This window comes from Coffea arabica, chromosome 6e (assembly GCF_036785885.1).
Source record: "Coffea arabica cultivar ET-39 chromosome 6e, Coffea Arabica ET-39 HiFi, whole genome shotgun sequence".
Taxonomy (NCBI): Eukaryota; Viridiplantae; Streptophyta; class Magnoliopsida; order Gentianales; family Rubiaceae; genus Coffea; species Coffea arabica.
The window spans coordinates 51,642,501-51,648,944 of record NC_092321.1 but is presented as its reverse complement, the minus strand read 5'-3'; the positions used below and the strand labels follow the sequence as shown (position 1 = coordinate 51,648,944).

General features: G+C 36.3%; 1 long non-coding RNA gene across 1 annotated transcript; it reads right to left on the bottom strand.

Moving 5' to 3' along the window:
• Positions 1-1,012: 1,012 nt before the first annotated feature.
• On the bottom strand, positions 1,013-4,227 carry LOC113694239 (uncharacterized). The gene is made up of 3 exons (XR_003449292.2): positions 3,856-4,227; positions 1,990-2,066; positions 1,013-1,265 (listed from the first exon to the last, which is right to left on the bottom strand). It is a non-coding gene; the product is annotated as an uncharacterized lncRNA (long non-coding RNA).
• Positions 4,228-6,444: the final 2,217 nt, after the last annotated feature.

Genomic DNA, 6,444 nt, shown 5'->3' with positions numbered 1-6,444 from the left:
TACTAATGAGATAGGATAATGGGTTGTTGGATTAAGATTAGGACTGTTGATACTGACTATTGATATTGAACTCTATTTTGGCCAAATAGATTTATGTAACAAGTGTTTTTTTATTTTTGTTAAAACTCATATATAGAGGAGAGACACCACCCCAAACTTTATTAATATTTAAAAAACAAGAGGGTTATAAACCTTATCTCAATCATACACAAATAGATTCAAACCAAATAAAGAAGGAATCAAGTAAGTTCACGGTTTCTTTTGCTTTTCATATTGTAAAATAACCGTATGGTTCTTATATATATATATATATATATATATAGTGGTATTTGGCATCAATTTGTCCCCTTGAAATTTTCTTTTTTTATTGTCAGGGCTTAAGATCTAGACTTCCTATTGCTCCTACATTAGCAAAGTTTGATATGGTTGAACCTTCTAAATGCCATTGTTACTTAAGACAATTGATCATATATTTTGTGAAGGGGTAAAGCCAAATGCGTTTGGTATTTCTTTAAGGCTGAAGCTAGTGTTTTGACTTTAGGAGAATCAATACGGGTTGTTCGTGCAAGTTGGTGATTCTCTCCTAGAAAGAGTGAGTAAGTTCATTTGTACTTCACTTGCTACCTATCTTTATCTGTTAGAACCTATGGAAAGGCAAGAATTTGGCCTTTTTTTATGGTGTTCAACTTGGTTTTTTTTTTGTTCTTTGTTCTTCGATCTTTGATGGCTTGCAAAATGCATTTCAGTTGTAGTTTCGGTTTCATAACATTCCTTCTCATTGGCGTGGCTTTTATAGTCAAGTATCTAATTTACGTAGGTGGCATTCTTGAACCTAGGTTCGGTGGTTGAAACCTTCTTTGGCATTTTGAAGCTCAATAGAGATGGATGTTCAAGGGGCAACCTGTGACGCCCCCACTTCTCCCTAAGGCGCACCAAAGGGTATTCGCGGAACGCCTGCCTAGCTCTCGCCAGGATTCAAGCAATAAACGTTCAAGCTTAAAGCGATACTAGATACCACAATCAAATTAGTACAAATACATATAGTACGGAAGCGTTCATGCTTAACAATATCCATCCATTATCCAACCCGCACGTCGGGCGTTCATAATACAACTTAAATTCCAAAATATACATCACATATATCCGAATGATACATTAAACTTCCAAAAGTACAATCATAAAGGGGTCAAGCCAAAATACACTTGAAACCCTAAAACAAAATATATCCAAAAAGAGATTTCTCCGCATTAACTCCATTTCCATTCCTGTTAAGGAAAACAAATCTACAGGGTGAGCAAAACGCTCGTGAGGCCAAGGACACACATGCAAGCACATAGTTCAAGTAACAATCCCAATTACAAGCTAAGCAATAATATGTTTCAATAATTAACAATTTACTGGAAAGTAAACGGAAACAATTCAAGGATATAGGAGCTCTCAGGAGCTATATTCCACTTGCACGATCAATAACCTCCACGAATTAACATTCCGTCAATCGGGTAGGTTTTGTCCGTAGAACTCCACTTAACCTGTCCCCTTTCACCTTACATACCCCTGTATCGGGCTTGCCTGTCATTTGTTTGTGGCGATACTACTCGAGTATGCCAAGCAAGACCTCTCATTAGGTCAAACTTATATATCTCATGGCTCGCCAAGATTCCCGACCAAGCCCATGCCGGCTCAGGTCCAAGGTCGGCCAATGAGATGTGGGCGTCCCCATGTGCAATTGTGTGTCGAGGAGATTCACTCCAACGACGTATGCAGCCATAGCATACCATATCATGTATCAAGCATTGATATGTACAAGCAATCGATGTATCCAAGCAATCGATATATTCAAGCAATTTGAGCATGAGTTAAATCATTTCGAATGAGAACGAGTGCGATAAAGTACACACTCGACTCCATTTCCCAAAATCTCAAGTATTAATAACAAGTAATCACGTATCGAATTCACAGGAGTTCAAGTAACACACACTTGACACTCACCAAGTAAAACGAGAAGAAAAGGCCACTCGAAGTTTAAGCGTCCACCGTGGGATCCTTTTGTGGGTCCTCATGTGCGCCTGAACAAATAATAGTGAAGCATCACTCATATATCCCAATTGTCAAGGAAGATTGTACACTAGTACAATCTAAGGAAATTTCATAAAATCGAACCTCAATTACTCGTAAATCGAGGTTCAATTAGAGTTTCTTAAAGTACAAGAGCGATCAAGTTTTTATTTTGGAAAATCAGGTATAACATGTTCAAGTAATATCGAAGGAATAAGGAGTGCTTGAAAACTCCCTTCCTTTGGAATTCGGAAAATTTTCAGTTTTGATACGATATTTTGAAAAATCGTATCTCATATTCTACATGTCAAAAATTGGAAAACTTGGTACCATTGAAAACCTCTTTGAAAGTACTAAAAGTTCTTAGAAGACACTTTTCCTTGAATCTAAGTGGAAGATATTCAAAAATGGGTTTAAAGTTGCTGTTCCAGAACACTCAGAATTGAGCCGGGGTTGGTTTTTCGCTAACTTTGGAAATTCGGAAAAATTCACACATTGCGAGCTAGCCTCTGAAATTTGTAACTCAATTAGATTTGCAAGTAAGGTTTATAACAGAAAAAGCAGATCAAGGATTGGAGTTTCGAGCACCGAGATACGGTAGCTCGAAGTTTGGGAAAAATTCAAAACTGGTGAACAAATTTCCAGATTTGATCTTCCAACTTTGGGACTTTAGTTAGGTATTGAAATGGACTTGGATTGGTACAAAATTTGGCAGTATAATACTCCTATATAAAGAGTATCCCTCTATCAAATTTCATGGAAAAATACCTTCGGGAAGGTAGTCAATCAAACACCCTAAGTTTCGAAAATACTAAAACAAAACTGCCTTGAACCTTTTGTTTTCCATTTCAAACATTTGGTCAAGGAAAAATTCCTCAAACATGGCTCATTAGTGTAGGCAAAGCCTAAGGAATATTCATGGTACATTTGGTAAGTGTTTAGCACCAAAATATTCAGTTAGCCAGTCTATACCAAGCCTTGCATCAAATCTGTTCAAAAGTCAGGGTTTTCAAGAGCAGGGCAGGTTCCGTATTTTGATCACAAATCACCCAAATTAACTCAGAATTGGGCATGGTTTATGGAGTTGGAAAACACATTCATAGAGCTATAATTTCACAGAAGAAATCATTTTGAAATTTGGCACACAACTAGCTCGAATTCGAGCCACAATTTGCAGCCTCAGCATTTCGTTCCAGTAAAACAGAGAAACAGAACAGCCGACTTTAAATGGTTGGTTCGGCTCACATACATGGAACCAGAACGTGCATTTTATACCGTCGGAAAGGTTGGAATGTCTAGTTTCAAATGCCATTGACGGCACTCAATTTCGACGTCGGAGTACAAAATTATGGCTGAAACACGAAAGCTGGTCAGAGCATTACGGGAACAGTTCCAGATTTACTAGCTTTGTGAAATCAATTCATTTGACCCACCAAACCTAAATATTTTTTAATGAAATTTTATACACCATCTATACAACATATAAACATCATATATAAGTCATTACAACCCCAAAATTTCGCAGAAATAGATACGTTCAAAGCAGGGGCAGAATTGGAACTTTTCCTCTCATGCATTTCTTGAAGTTCATACTACTAATACACCATTAATCTACCATTTTGAGCACTAAACCAACATCAAATTCATCATCAATCATCGCATCAGCCATCAAGACAAAGGGTGGGAGTTCATAGAGCCCACCTTCCAAATTTCCAACAATAACAACCACCCATATGAATATCCAAATTTAAAGGTGTTAAACAACCTCTATAAACCAAGTTTAGAGTGTTGGATTATTACCTACTTTGGTTTGATGTTCAACCAGAATTTCGGCCCCCCCTTTACTCCAGCAAAACCGTGATTTTCAGCTCCCCTTTGCAGCTCAAATGATCCTTAAGTGTTAAGCCACGTGTGGTTTAAGTTGGGTGTGAATTGGATGAAGATTTGTGTAAGATTTGGAGATGGAATTTGCAAAACTTGAAGTTGTTTTGTTGCAGCTGATGTTTCGGCCAAATGAGAAAGAAAGAGGCGTATGACATGCTGAAATAAAGCTTCTAAAGTAAGCTTAAATGTGTGGCCACAATTCGCCGAAAGTCAACTCTCTCTTGCGCGTTTACGCTCGCATTTTGGGCTCGATTCCTTTCGAGTTTATTTCAATAATGCACTAAACCTCTGATGCACTTATATTCATATAAATATTATTCACTCTTAATTGTCCCAAAATAATGGTCTAAAGTCCCTCAATTAATCGCGCGCGTGAAAACGCGTATTTCCAATTTAGGCGCAATAAAGTGAAACCTTCGAGAAATTCTTATAACGATCGTACCACTAACTATCACTTGAGTACTTAAACCTAAATTTACCTATTTTAAGACCATTGTACATGTCTCCAATTTTTCGGACTTAATGTACTCCCAATTGGTTAAATTTTCCAAACGTATTTTCACTTTTTCACTAGACAAGCTTCTAAGAAAATAATTTTTGAAACGAGACACTTTAAAAATATAACGAAACTATAATACCATGTACTTAGTGTCGCGCCCCATTTTTTATAAATAACGAGTTTAGAAAAATGGCTTTTGATTCAATTTTTGATTGAAAAATAAATTTTTGGTTTAGAAGAAAATGAAAAACATGGGTCTAAATGGGACTTGAAAATGCGACGATTTGACCCAAAATATAGTTTAAAAAGGGTTTTTTTAAAATGAAAAATGGAGTCGCCACTTGGTATCGAGTTGAGATGTACCAAGTCACCTAAAAATGATTTTTAAAGGAAAAAGTAGAAAATCCTTTTTAAACGACTCCTAGTCTACGAAAATCAAAGGAATGGTTCGGGAGTCACATTTGACGAAGGGAAAGGCAAGGAAAAAAAATCCAAGACACCCCTTCGACCTAGCCAAGGCTAGTTGTGTGATTTAGTCAAAGATTTTCTTATTTTAACCAAAGAATTTATCACATTTGGATGTACTATATGAATGCAAACCCTAGACCTAGGAGGGTATCGGGGGGTCAAAATTTCTCTTCAAAACTCAATTGGTGCCAATCACATTAATTGTGATGTCCAATGCGGACTCTTTGGAGAGGTCACGAATAATGTAAAAATATGGGATTCTAAAAAAAGGCAAGGAAAAAATAAAAATAATAATAATTATACAAATATACGTGACCTAAAGAAATGCATCATATCGGGTACGGGGGACTAATGTTCGTGACTCAATTTTCCCTTTAACAGAGGGAATACGAGCGGGTTAAGGCCAGAGGGCCAAACTCGTCCATATCACATACTCAAGGGGTAATCTCTAGTCTAATCAGGCAAAATGCACTAATCTACCCCCTAATTTCCTAAATGAGATGCAAATCTAAATGTTATATATACATAGGGGTAAGGGATATTTTATTAGAGGAAATATTATGTGAAAATGATAAAAATCCTAAAAATGAAAAAATATGCATGAAGTGTAACGTAATCATACAAACATGATCTAGCGAGGGAGGTCCCTAAGGATCTAGTATTGGACTAGCCCATGTCTATGGATCCTCACTAGCATTGAACTAGTGGGAAATCGGAACAAAAGCCACAGCTAGCGTTGGACTAGTGTGGTGATGGGAAAGGAATCACAGTTAGCATTGGACTAGTGTGATAACATGCATTTATTATAGTCTAGTAAATCAGATAAATCATAATAAAGCAAATAAACACATAAATCACATAAAATATATAGCACATAGGCATGATATCTAGATGCAAGACCCTAAGAAAGCGATTAAAAACATAGGTAGACAAACATGCAAGCAAAATGAAACAAACAAACAAATGAAGCCCTATCTATTACATTGGGGAGGCCCTACTACAATCTAAGAGGGGGAAAAGGAATAAATACCTAACTATTACAAATTTGGCATTCAAATGCCTCCAAATAATTACATTAGGAAAAAAAATGGAGTTAAAGAACAACCAATAAAAATAAAATAAACAAGCACGCAATAAAACATGCAAAATTCACAAAAAAAGCACATAGGAGCACGTTGGAAAATAAAATCAAGGAGATAGAGATTACCTCCCTTGAAGTTGAAGCTCTAATGAAATGCAATCACTTATTTACCCTCCAAAAACAAAGAAAAGGTCAAGGCACCACTTTAATTAACAAATAATCGTGAAGTTGAATCAATTAAAATCATGTAAACAACCTATATTCAAGAAATTAAATCAATGAAGGACTTGATTACAAAAATTAATAAAGCTTTGGGGTCAAATTATAAGAAAAATAAAGTTTAGGGGCCTATTTGCAATTAAACCTGGGGCCCAATTTAAAGAGATCAAATGTTTTTAGGGCCATAATATAATTAAGGAAAAAAAATCCAGGGACTGATTTGCAAAACCAGTTACCG